The sequence below is a fragment of the Salvelinus namaycush genome, chromosome 3 (genome assembly GCF_016432855.1).
Source record: "Salvelinus namaycush isolate Seneca chromosome 3, SaNama_1.0, whole genome shotgun sequence".
Lineage (NCBI taxonomy): Eukaryota > Metazoa > Chordata > Actinopteri > Salmoniformes > Salmonidae > Salvelinus > Salvelinus namaycush.
Genome location: NC_052309.1, coordinates 71,956,852 through 71,971,419, shown reverse-complemented (window position 1 = coordinate 71,971,419; position 14,568 = coordinate 71,956,852).

Sequence of the window (14,568 nt, the reverse complement as noted above, 5' to 3'; positions counted from 1 at the left end):
CTGGTCCAGGGCGTTACTTACGTGTGAGATGTAAACAAATAATTCCTAACAACTGGAATAAAAATAGATGTATTTCCCCAGTCATTTTCACCCGTCCTCCTCAACTTCTCAAGTCTAAAACAGGCATGAGCAGCAAGCACAGATAAACAGGAACAACAGACTGAGTTTAGGAATACTTTGACCTGTGTGTGAGTTCAAATGCTTAATATACTCGCAGGTTTAGATCAATGGTTATGGTGTGTGCCTTTCTCTCCCCCGTGTGTGTGTGTGTGTGTGTTTGTGCACATATGGGTGTGTGTGTGTGTGTGTTTTTGTGCACATATGGGTGGGTGTCGTGTGTGTGTTTGATGTGTAAGATTGTCGCTGAATACTGTTTTGCACGTTCTCCCGCTCCAGCTGTGCAACATCTGGACCCATAGGTTGACCTGCAGTATGTAGCCTACTAACTGGATGGGCAGTCTTAGAGACAGCTACATGCGTACTCAGATAAAAGAGAAAGAAATTGGAGCACAGATGTTTCCCAGCGTTGGCACAGCTCAGCAGGACACCCCGAAGAAAGGAACGCTTGGGCTCCCAAATGCACTCATGCAGACTGTTACTACCCTGAAGATTTTGGGAAGGAGAGGGTGGAGGGTGGTGTTTTGGAGGATAGTAAATGATGTGTGAGGATGGGGGAGCTGAGGGAGTTGGGTGAAAAAGGTGAAAATAGGTTAAGGAAATCGAGGAAGGGTGGATGGATGGATGCAGAGGAGTTGAAGGAAGTGAAGTGTGTCGGTAGAGGGTAAAATGAGCTTTCAGTAAGCAGGTCAAGCGTGAACCTTTTGGAATCTCACCTCCAGGAGATTGTACGCACACTGCCAGTTGTTTACCTGAGAGATAGAGCAGAAGATCAGTGTGTGTGTGTGCATGTGTGTGTGTGTCTTACTCACTTTGTGTATTTGTGACAGGGATAACTGTGCATGCAGGATTTGTTTGTATAAGTGTGTTTACAAAAGAGTGTTTGTGCCGACATGTGTCAAACACACACATCTCTCCCCTCTCCACTTCCTTATCTTCTAATCTCTCAGGGCAGGATTGGCTGGTTGACTGCAGGGGTCAATGTTGGGGTCAAAAGGGGATCAGGGTCAGGCCATAACAAGAGCACAGCTTTAATCTCTCTCTCTCTCTCTCTCTCTCTCTCTCTCTCTCTCTCTCTCTCTCTCTCTCTCTCTCTCTCTCTCTATCTCTATCTCTCTATCTCTCTATCTCTCTCTGCTGTCCAGACCAGACAAACCCCCTCTATGGCCCCCATGCACTCTCCTTCACACCCTGGTTCTTTTCACACTATTGTGCCGTCCTGAATCGTACTGTGCTGGCTCGGATATTTTCTTTCCACTTTGTCCTTTCTAGCATAGTTCCAGCAACTATGATGGATGGTAACCAGGCCAGTGAAGTACAGCTTGGCTCAACTCAGTAGGTTAAAAAGAGTACTTCAGTTAAGAGGGAAAACTAATGTGAAGATGACTAAGGGATATCTGTGAATGTGTATGAGTGTGTGTCTATGTTTACTTGTGTGACTGACAGAGTGACAGGGTGGTGGAATGTGCGTATCGTAAAATAACAAAGGCTATGAGAGGAGATGACAGGGAGACAGTGAGGGTCTAGATCTCACACTCTGCCGACACAGCCTGGAGCAGTGCAGTCTACAGACATCCCAGACACTCTGCCGACACAGCCTGGAGCAGTGCAGTCTACAGACATCTCAGACACACTGCCGACACAGCCTGGAGCAGTGCAGTCTACAGACATCCCAGACACACTGCCGACACAGCCTGGAGCAGTGCAGTCTACAGACATCCCAGACACACTGCCGACACAGCCTGGAGCAGTGCAGTCTACAGACATCTCAGACACACTGCCGACACAGCCTGGAGCAGTGCAGTCTACAGACATCCCAGACACACTGCCGACACAGCCTGGAGCAGTGCAGTCTACAGACATCCCAGACACACTGCCGACACAGCCTGGAGCAGTGCAGTCTACAGACATCCCAGACACTCTGCCGACACAGCCTGGAGCAGTGCAGTCTACAGACATCCCAGACACTCTGCCGACACAGCCTGGAGCAGTGCAGTCTACAGACATCTCAGACACACTGCCGACACAGCCTGGAGCAGTGCAGTCTACAGACATCCCAGACACACTGCCGACACAGCCTGGAGCAGTGCAGTCTACAGACATCTCAGACACACTGCCGACAGCCTGGAGCAGTGCAGTCTACAGACATCTCAGACACACTGCCGGGGCGGGACACAACACCAGACATTCACAGTCACCTACACAAGAAAATGGCCACAAAGGACACCAATTGTCCAGCTGAGACTGTCCATGACACAGCTATTTCAGTTTTACCATCCATGTTCATGACCAGTTGATATATAAAATACAATTTTGCCTTCTTTTCAGTGCAGATTTGTCTTTTGATGTGCATGTCTCGGCACTCAGCAGTTTGCAATGAAAGGGACCATGGTGTTAGCTAGCCTCCACCAGGGATCTGGGAGTGATGTTGTTATTGTAAATCACAGTTGAAACACACTTGAAATTGAGCAGAGATTTACTGACTGTGCAGCGGTAGCTCCCCTGCTGCTCACCACATCACACCACCACCTCCACCCTGGGGTCTGGTGCTTTGATCTCCTACACACTCTACACATTCTTCCCTTCTCCATGTCACTTCACTTCCCTCTCCCATGTGTATAAGGGGCTGGCAGACAGGAACTGAACACTGGTCCAGTCGGCCAGACCTCTGTCTTCACGGTTACCAGGCTCACCACAACGGTCACCCTGACAAACCACCGCTGCTGTTGGCCAAATAAGTGATGATCTTTTCCGACTCTCGTTTTCATTTCCCTCCTTTACGCAATCACAGGAGGGCGGGAAGGAGGGAACGTATTGTGCAACATTGGAATCATCACACGGCGTTGTAAATGTTTCATGGTCACCCATTTTCCATCTCACATGAGATAGCGGCTATTTTCATAGTCAATAATGGCACTGTTTATTTTTTGCACGAAGGTCAGGAGTTTTTATAGCATGGAACGGTGGGAGATCTTCTCTCTCTCTCTCTCTCTCTCTCTCTCTCTCTCTCCTTCCCTCTCTCTCTCTCTCTCTCTCTCCTGCACTCTCTCTCTCCTTCCCTCTCTCTCTCTCTCCTGCACTCTCTCTCTCTCTCCTGCACTCTCTCTCTCTCTCCTGCACTCTCTCTCTCTCTCTCCTGCACTCTCTCTCTCTCTCTCTCTCTCTCTCTCTCTCTCTCTCTCTCTCTCTCTCTCTCTCTCTCTCTCTCTCTCCTTCCCTCTCTCTCTCTCTCTCTCTCCTGCACTCTCTCTCTCCTTCCCTCTCTCTCTCTCTCTCCTGCACTCTCTCTCTCTCTCTCTCCTGCACTCTCTCTCTCTCTCTCTCTCTCTCTCTCTCTCTCTCTCTCTCTCTCTCTCTCTCTCTCTCTCTCTCTCTCTCTCTCTCTCTCTCTCTCTCTCTCTCTCTCTCTCTCTCTCTCTCTCTCTCTCTCTCTCTCTCTCTCTCTCTCTCTCTCTCTCTCTCTCTCTCTCTCTCTCTCTCTCTCTCTCTCCACAGTCGTCATCAGGTTGGGTCTGTTATGTTGATTCTCCCCCTGGTTCCTGCTGCTGCTGCCTCCACTCCTCTTTCCTTCCCCTGACCTGTAAACTGGGTGTTGAGACAGTGAGCAGGGAGCAGGAAGGCCTCGAGCAGGACAAGGCTCCTCTGTGCTGCAGACCAGAACAGGCCAGGGAGGGGAGACCAGAGTGGAGGATGGGGGATGGATGGAGGAGGGGAAGCAAGGTTTTGGCGGAGTTTGGTGATGCTGATACAGCTGTGCCGTAATTACATTATGACCTCACCGGTCACATCCAATCAAAACTGAAATAACACGGCGGCCACAGTCTATCAAAACGGCAAATCCATTGGCAATTCAAAGAAAAGGGGTGAAAGACTAGGAGCCCAAAGAGAATAGAAAATTGAACGCCAGCACCCTTATTACATACACCATAGACACTACTGTATAAACACAATGTTAACTGTAAACACTCACCTATTACACAGTGTGCTCTAAATACTCAAAGCTAAGATTCCACCCACACATGGTCTACTTAAGCAATAAGGCCCGAGGAGGTGTGGTATATGGCCAATATACCATGCTAAGGGCTGTTCTTACGCACGACCCAACTCGGAGTGCCTGGACACAGCCCTTAGCCTTGGTATATTGGCCATATACCACAAACAGCCGATGTGCCTTATTGCTATTATAAACTGGTTACCAATGTAATTATATACACTACCGTTCAAAAATTTGGGGTCACTTAGAAATGTCCTTGTTTTCCATGAAAACATACATGAAGTGAGTTGCAAAATTAATAGGAACTAGGCAATAACTTATTTAACTAGGCAAGTCAGTTATGAACAAATTCTTATTTACAATGACAGCCTACGAAAAGGCAAAAGGCCTCCTGCGGGGACGGGGGCCTGGGTGAGGGCTGGCCCCTGGAGCCATTTCCCAGACATCTCTGTTTTTCGGGCACCTGGTATTATTTTTGGGTTACCAAGCAGCGATTTTAAAAATGGTTTTAAATGCATTTAAGGGGGTTCCAGACCTCCATGCCCGCTATGGGAGCACCCTATAAATAAAAAAATAAATAAATACTGTCACGCCCTGATCTGTTTCACCTGTTCCGGTGATTGTCTCCACCCCCTACAGGTGTCGCTTATTTTCCCCAGTGTATTTTTCCATGTGTTTCCTGTCTCTCTTTGTCAGTTCATCTTGTATGTTAGTCAAGTCAACCAGCGTGTTTTTCCCGTTCTCCTTTTGCTATTCTCTTTTTGACACTTTTCCCGGTTTTGACCCCTGCCTGACTCTGGACTACTTTCCCGCCTGCCTGATCATCCTGCCTGCCCTGACCTTGATTCTGCCTGCCCTTTGGTACCTTTTGGAGTCTGAACTAGTTTTGACCCTTTGCCTGTCCACGACCATTCTCTTGCCTTACCCTATTGGATTAATAAATATTGTAAGACTCCAACCATCTGCCTCCTGTGTCTGCATCTGGGTCTCGCCTTGTGTCATGATAAAATACAATATAAATATAGGACTAAACAAACAACACTACATAAAGAGAGACCTAAGACAACATAGCAAGGCAGCAACACATGACAACACAGCATGGTAGCAACACAACATAACAACATGGTAATAACACAACATTATTGGGCACAGACAACAGCACAAAGGGCAAGAAGGTAGAGGCAACAATACATCACACAAACCAGCCACAACTGTCAGTAAGAGTGTCCATGATTGAGTCTTTGAATGAAGAGATTGAGAACTGTCCAGTTTGAGTATTTGTTGCAGCTCGTTTCAGTCACTAGCTGCAGCAAACTGAAAAGACAAGCGACCCAGGGATGTCTGTGCTTTGGGGACCTTTAACAGAATGTGACTGGCAGAACGGGTGTTGTATGTGGAGGATGAGGGCTGCAGTAGATATCTCAGTTAGGGGGGAGTGAAGCCGAAGAGGGTTTTATAAATAAGCATCAACCAGTGGGTCTTGCGACGGGTTTACAGAGATTACAAGTTTACAGAGGAGTATAGAGTACAGTGATGTGTCCTATAAGGATCATTGGTGGCAAATCTGATGGCCGAATGGTAAAGAACATCTAGCCGGTCGAGATCACCCTTACCTGACGATCTATAAATGGTGTCTCTGTAATCTAGCATCGGTAGGACGTTGACAAGGTTATAAATAATGATTTTTAATTGAAATAATTGTGTCCTTCAAACTTCGCTTTCGTCAAAGAATCCTCTATTTGCAGCAATTACAGCCTTGCAGACCTTTGGCATTCTAGTTGTCAATTTGTTGAGGTAATCTGAAGAGATTTCACCCCATGCTTCCTGAAGCACCTCCCACAAGTTGGATTGGCTCGATGGGCACTTCTTACATACCTGCTCCGACAACAGCTCAATAGGGTTGAGATCCGTTGACTGTGCTGGACACTCCATTATAGACAGAATAGCAGCTGAGTGCTTCTTCCCTAAATAGTTCTTGCATAGTTTGGAGCTGTGCTTTGGGTCATTGTCCTGCTGTAGGAGGAAATTGGCTCCAATTAAGCACCATCCACAGGGTACGGCATGGCGTTGCAAAATGTAGTGATAGCCTTCCTTCTTCAAGATCCCTTTTACCCTGTACAAATCTCCCACTTTACCACCACCAAAGCACCCCCAGACCATCATATTGCTTCCACCACTCTTGACAGATGGCGTCAAGCACTCCTCCAGCATCTTTTCATTTTTTCTGCGTCTCACGAATGTTCTTCTTTGTGATCCGAACACCTCAAACTTAGATTCGTCTGTCCATAACACTTTTTTTCCAATCTTCCTCTGTCCAGTGTCGGTGTTCTTTTGCCCATCTTAATCTTGTATTTTTATTGGCCAGTCTGAGATATGGCTTTTTCTTTGCTACTCTGCCTATAAGACCAGCATCCTGGAGTCACCTCTTCACTGTTGATGTTGAGACTGGTGTTTTGCGAGTACTATTTAATGAAGCTGCCAGTTGAGGACTTGTGAGTCATCTGTTTCTCAAACTACACACTGTAATGTACTTGTCCTCTTGCTCAGTTGTGCACCAGGGCCTCCCACTCCTCTTTCTATTCTGGATAGAGCCAGTTTGCGTTGTTCTGTGAAGGGAGTAGTACACAGCTTTGTACGAGATCTTCAGTTTCTTGGCAATTTCTCGCATGGAATAGCCTTAACTTCTCAGTACAAGAATAGACTGACGGGTTTCCGAGGAAATGTATTTGTTTCTGGCCATTTTGAGCCTGTAATCGAGCGCACAAATGCTGATGCTCCAGATACTCGACTAGTCTAAAGAAGGCCAGTTTTATTGCTTCTTTAATCAGAACAACACATTTCAGCTGTGCTAATGTAACAGTATAGCTTCCGTCCCTCTCCTCGCCCCTACCTGGGCTTGAACCAGGGACCCTCTGCACACATCGACAACAGCCACTCTCGAAGCATCGTTACCCATCGCTCCACAAAAGACGCGGCCCTTGCAGAGCAAAGGGAACAACTACTTCGGGGTCTCAGAGCGAGTGACGTCACCGATTGAAATGCTATTAGCGCGCACCCCGCTAACTAGCCATTTCACATCGGTTGCACTAACATAATTGCAAAAGTGTTTTCTAATGATCAATTAGCCTTTTAAAATGATAAACTTGGATTAGCTAACACAACGTGTCAATGGAACACAGGAGAGATGGTTGCTGATAATGGGCCTCTGTACGTCTATGTAGATATGCCATTAAAAATCAGCCGTTTCCAGCTACAATAGTAATTTACAACATTAACAATGTCGTTGTCACTGTATTTCTGATCAGTTTGATGTTATTTTAATGGACAAAACATTTGCTTTTCTTTCAAAAACAAGGACATTTCTAAGTGACCTCAAACTTTTGTACAGTGGTGTATATATATATATATATATTTATGTTACCTTTATTTAACTAGGCAAGTCAGTTAAGAACAAATTCTTATTTACAATGACGGCCTACCAAAAGGCAAAAGGCCTCCTGCTGGGGCTGGAATTAAAAATAGAAATTTAATAAAATATAAATATAGGATAAAACACACATCACAACAAGAGAGACAACACAACACTACATAAAGAGAGACCTAAGACAACAACATAGCAAGGCAGCAACACATGACAACACAGCATGGTAGCAACACAACATAACAATAACATGGTAGCAACACAACATGGTAGCAGCACCTAACATGGTATAAACATTATTGGGCACAGACAACAGCACAAAGGGCAAGAAGGTAGAAACAACAACACATCACACAAAGCAGCCACAACTGTCAGTAAATGTGTCCATGATTGAGTCTTTGAATGAAGAGATTGAGATATAACTGTCCAGTTTGAGTGTTTGTTGCAGCTCGTTCCAGTCGCTAGCTGCAGCGAACTGAAAAGACGAACGACCCAGGGATGTGTGTGCTTTGGGGACCTTTAACAGAATGTGACTGACAGAATGGGTGTTGTATGTGGAGGATGAGGGCTGCAGTAGATATCTCAGATAGGGGGGAGTGAGGCCTAAGAGGGTTTTATAAATAAGCATCAACCAGCAGTAAAAATAAATGTTTTGTCGTACCCGTGATATACGGTCTGATATACCACTGCTGTCAGACAATCAGCATTCAGGGCTCGAACAACCCAGTTTATAATCAAAACTAACACTCTGGCCGTCTCACAATCTCACAACATTGATGAGGAAACCTGACTCTGGCCATATTGCATTAAAAAGTCAATTTTTCCCCGATGAAGCCCAAACCGAGCCGACACTTTTCCAGCTTAAGTAGATGATGACAGATGAGCGCAGTGTGTTGCCATATATTGGATTTCTTATTGAATAATATGATGGGAGTCACGGTGTCAAATAGAGCTGTCTGCCTGGCATACACTGAGACTATGACTGAGGTTTCCACATGATGAAGACTGTAAGTAGTTTCATTTGTGAACCCACTTTCAGCCTCCAGGCCTTCCAGATGGACTCACTGGGTAATGCCTAGAGATTTAGTATGATGTGAGTCATGCCATTAAATCCATGGCAAACAAAAGTCAAAGCTAATTTAGGGCAGCAGATAGAACAGTCACTGCAACACACACACACCAGGAAGACTGGTTTGTTAATGAGAAGAGAGCAGTTGACACATGGGACAGAGTTCATTGTGAGGAGGGCAGGCCGAGCAGAGCAGTCATCCCTCCAAGGAATTATGGGGACTTCCCTCGCTAGGAATTAGGGGTGGTCTATGGAAAATGTAAGAGACAGGGGCCACATTAGATCCCTGTTAGAACCAAGCCTGTTCAGCCTCAGATCCCTACTACACTACCCCATGAGCGGGAGGTGTGTGTGTGTGTGTGTGTGTGTGTGTGTGTGTGTGTGTGTGTGTGTGTGTGTGTGTGTGTGTGTGTGTGTGTGTGTGTGTGTGTGTGTGTGTGTGTGTGTGTGTGTGTGTGTGTGTGTGTGTGTGTGTGTGTGTGTGAGACTAACAAGCTGTGGTGGTATGGAAGTGTTTTGTGACCATGGACCGAGCTGTAATGCTGGAAAACATCCAGTGTTTATCTTGAAAGTCAGAGTTTGGCAACAGTGCAACTGTCCTGAAGAATGCTCCATAAAGTGACGAACATCGCTGCTAGCTAACACAAAAGAAAGCTGGCTTAAATTAAAGGCTCACACGAACCCCTCTTCCAGGGCTATCAGTGATCATGTTAAATTGAAGCAGATTGGTTGAAATGGTTCTGATAGTTTTACGACTCCATGGTGAAACTATAATAGCAATGCTATGCTAATACGCTGTGGGTCTGTGTGGGTGTTGGTAACTTGCTGGAGGGTTTGTCTTCTTTCTGTTGCATAAGAGGCATTGGTGCTGACAATAACTTATTAGGCCGCTGGTGTGACTCATTGAGAAACTGGTTCAAAGGGGAGAACAATACACTAATAGAGATCAACTCTGGTCCTTTTTATTATTACACTAACAAATACACACCTACAGCTGCATGCACAAACACGCACACACAGAAACACACAAGTCTCTCACACACACACACACACACACACACACACACACACACACACACACACACGAACTCATATGCAGTTGCTCAAGAGACTCTATATACGTATAAGGTTACACATGCTTGCCTCTACGTGCATGTGCATCCACAGCCAACAGAACAACAGTGTGGCTGATTCATTGTCTCAATGTGCATACTGTTCAGTCTGAACTATTGTAATCAGTTGGACTGTTACAAACCAGTCCACTTATCCTCTACAGTCTTCAGCTGACTACTTGAGCCAGGGAAATGCTAGTTACCTAATCATGTGCAGTGTTGACCCCTTAGCTCAAATAACACAGTTGAACTGTAGGGTTCCATCTTTGAGAAACAGATCTACCCTATAGGGATAGACAGAGTGAAGTGTGTAACTCAATGCAATGGACAGGCAGGGGGAAGAGATCGTTCATTAGCTTTCAACCTCCTGAAACCCATCTGGAGGAGAATTGATTTAAAGGCCATGGGTGAAATATAGCTCCTTCCCTGGCCTTCGGACCACATTCACCCCTTAACACCCTGCTCCCTCTCCCCCCAAAATGCCTCAAATTCCAGGAAAAGTTGGAGTGAAGTTTTGGTCTGGGCTCTATAAATCAGTGCTACACTCCCCAGCCGGTCCTTGTTTCAGAGGAACCAGGAGTGAAACATCACCACTCCCTCCACTCCTTAACCCCAACCTAACCAGGTGTCTGTTCAGCTTTGATTCAGACACTCTAACCAAAGATGGTGGATAAATGAAGATAGTTCACTCAGGCCGTTTACCATTGGAAAAAATGGTCAGTACTGGTCTACTTAAAAAAAAAAGGATTGAACCTTTATTTAACTAGGCAAGTCAGTTAAGAACAAATTCTTATTTACAATGACGACCTACCCCGGCCAAACCCAGACAACGCTGGGCCAATTGTGCACCGCCCTATGGGACTCCCAATCACAGACGGATGTGATACAGCGTGGATTCGAACAAGGGACTGTAGTGACACCTCTTGCACAGAGATGCAGTGCCTTAGACCGCACCACTCGGGAGCTTAAGGTCTGGCTCTCCCATAGACACCAATGCGATAGCAGCTGGGTCTGGTCTACCTAGATCATTGACTCACATTGAAACAGAAAAATTGAGGGAGTGGGATGTCTCGCTTCCTCTTCTGTCTCTGCTCTAACCACAACTGTCTCTGGTCCTGTCTGTCTGTTGCACCATAGTTGAGTCAGAGTCATGCTGCTCCAATCAGACCCTACAGGCCTTATTAACCTATTAATGCTGCTGCGTGTTAGTCACAGTGTCCTTTATAGGCCACAATCAACAGCGGTGCCTTCCATTCATCCCTCTGTGCCTGAGGCTGTTGCTATCTCTAACAGCCATATACCAGGAGGGAAAAGAGAGAAACAGTTAGGCCACAAACACCAAGGAAACCATTGTTGTCATGGTGAAAATAACACAAACTATGTAGATGGTGGTCAGCGGAGATAATGAATGACTTGGGGATAGCATGCAATATAACAGCTGTCAATAATAGCACCCACACATTTAATGGGTGACATAAGAGGCATTTGTTATGATTCATGACATGCTGGATAGTCACATCAGTAATTAATTGGCCTGTAATTATAATGTGTAAAAGGATTGTGTGTGTGTGTAACTGGTCCTGATACAACCCAGCCCATGGGCCATGTGAGTGATAGACCTGTCTGCACATGCCCATTAAGCCGCAGTGAGGCAGTAGGCTGATTCATATGCAGGGCTAGGTTGGTTCGTTCACAGGTGAATAACACATCAATCAAAGGGCAGCAGCAGATGATCCTCTGTTCTGGGCCAGTCCAAGGAGAAGAGGAGTCATGACAGGACCTCTCAGCTCAGCTCTCATGAATAACACACAAACAGAGAACATCCGTAAACAGTTTAGAAGTTAGCCGTTTGTTTCAATTCTTTCCAAACGGGTGGGTGGGATGTAGGGATGAGGGGATTGGAGGGGTGAGAAGGTGAAAGAGTGAACCAGAGCAGTTGATATTCCCTCTGTAGGGGCCCAATAGGGCAGAGTGACATCATCAGCCTTCCTCTGCCTCCCCTGCTCCTATGGGACGTTCTGCCTGTACAAACAAACCCACCCTCTGGGCCTCTTGTCTAATGGGAACCAGACCTGCCCAGGCACTGAACCCTCTCTTTCCCTCCCTCCCTCCGTCTCTCTTTCTTTCTCTCGCTTTCTCTCTCTTTCTCTCCCTTTCTCCTTCCTTCCTCCTTTCTCTCTCTCTCTCTCCATCTCTCTCTCTTTCTCCCTCTCTCACTACACTCCCACACTCCACAAGCAACTACAGCTGAGGGATGCACTTCAATTATCCCAAACAGACCTGAAACTATTTCCTCTCTCTCTCCCTCCTTCTTTCCCACATAGCAATGAGTCATGACGTTCCACCTTTCCTCCGCTCTGGCTGACCTCTGTGACCTTGGAGCCACCAGACGCCCACCAACCTTTGCTTATCTCTCGCTCCCAATCTCCCCCTTGACCCTGCTCCTCCTCACAGTTACATGCTCTCTTTCTTGCCCTCCCAACCCTCCCTCCCTTCTTCCCTCCCTCCCTAACTCACTCACTCCCTCCCTCCCTAACTCACTCACTCCCTCACCCCCTTTTCTCTTGCTGATTATTTAATCCCTGTAACACTTTAGTGTCACTCTGGCCCTTGGCAAGCTCTTCATCTTATGTGCTATTTTTCCTTGACCTAGTTTTGAGGTAACGCTTTTCAGCTTGTGAGATAATGCGCTCAGCGGTCTAAGGCACTGCATCTCAGTGCTAGTGGCGTCACTACAGACACCCTGGTTCGAATCTAGGCTGTATCCCAACCGGCCGTGATTGGGAGTCCCATAGGTCGGCGCAATTGGCCCAGCATCGCCCGGGTTTGGTCGTGGTAAGCCGTCATTACAAATAAGAATTTGTTCTTAACTGACTTGCCTAGTTAAATAAAGGTTCAATATATATATATATATATATATATATATATATATATATATATATATATATATATATATATATATATATATATATATAATTAGACAGTGAGGGGCTATGCTAATTGGACAATCTCATGGCAGTAACTGCATCATTAGATTTCTAACCAATGAGGTAAGCACATACTAATCACAGACTCTCCACTTGGCCAACAGAGGACGAGGCACCATCTTGGACTGAGTGTCAGTGAGTGAGTGCAGTTCCTCTCTGAATGTAGGTCTGAATGTTCTTATTGTGTAAGGAGTATGTTCATAGTTTATCTGTGAATGTCCTCCCGGTCTCCTAGCAGTTATTTTATCTGAATGTTCTGTTTCACTACAGCATGAATCATGGCACAGAGACAGAGAGAAAGAGATAGAGCGAGAGAGAGGGAAAGAGAGAGAGCGAGAGAGAGGGAAAGAGAGAGAGCGAGAGAGAGGGAAAGGGAGAGAGAGAAATGCTATCAAACCACAGGGAGTACAATGCAGAAAGGGCTGGTTGAGAGCGTAACGGATGACATTCACTTCCTAAGACATGAGGCACTGTTTTTATAGTACTTCCTTATCACTGGACGACTGTGTCACTGCTAATTAGCATATCTCTGGAAGATAGAGAACGACAGAGTATGTGTTGCTGCTGCCTTCTGTTCCACTGACTCGCTGTGTGTGTGCGTGCGTGCGTGCGTGCGTGCGTGCGTTTGTATGTGTGCGTGCGCGGTGTGTACTAAGAGTGTGTGTCCAACACTATAATATGTGAGAAGGCCCTAAGGTGGTGTGTGCCAGAATCAGCAGCGGGTGGGGAATGAAATGTCCTGGAAACATAACAGAATGGTTGTAGAGGCAGCAGAGCAGCACCAGGAGAATGACTGGAGGGATTGGCAGGGATTCAGACACACTGGATCTTACTGTCACTTCTGTGTCCATCCATCCATCCCTCCCTCCCTCCCTCCCTCCCTCCCTCCCTCCCTCCATCCATCCATCCATCCATCCATCCATCCATCCATCCATCCATCCATCCATCCATCCATCCATCCCTCCATCCATCCATCCATCCCTCCATCCATCCATCCCCTCCCTCACATCTGGGCACAGACCCACCAATGTCCCTGCAGGCAGAGTGCTCAGACTCCACAGCCTCCTCAGTGAATTCACCCCCACCCCTCTCTGCCCCCCTCTTTCCCTGGCCTGCTCTGTCTGTTTTTCTCCTTTTCTGTGGAGCTGCTGTGTGTTGCTTTCTGGCAGCGCTGCTGTCTTTGTGTCGTGAGTGCCGGGAGTGGCCAGGCCCCAACACACCCCTCTGGAGCAACAGTGTGTGTTTGTGCACCGTTAGCGGAAAGCCAGACCTGGCGGTAACAGACATGTACAGACTCACTGGGGATGACTGTCCTGGGGACTGAGGGAAGGAGGGAATGCAGGTGTGTCTGTGAAAGTGGTATAAATGATAGGTGAGTGTATGCGTCAGTTTGACTTTGTTCTTGTGAGTGACTGTGCGTGCAAAGTTTAACCTCAAAATCCTGATGCTTGTGCTCCCCAGTGCTGAATCGATCTGCCATGAATGTCTGCTCGCAGCTCTCACATACCAGCTAGATGAAACACATTGTGGGCATTGATCAAAAATGTGCTTTCTCACTACTCTCTCTCTCTCTCCCGCTCCATTTCTCTCTCTCTTTCTTTTTCACTCTCTTATCTTCTTTCTTAGATAACACTTATTGTGAGAAATGTAAAAGGAAAGGTTGTCTTGTAGGGCTTGACCTGATGATAAGGTAACGTGCACTGAGTCTACAAAATATTAAGAACCCTCCTTCCATGACAGACTGACCAGGTGAAAGCTATGATCCCTTATTGATGGGGGGCGGGGGGTGCAACTCAATATTAGGAAGGTGTTCCTAATGTTTGGTGTGCTCCGTTATTTAAATAGGCCTAACCATTGCAATGTATGTA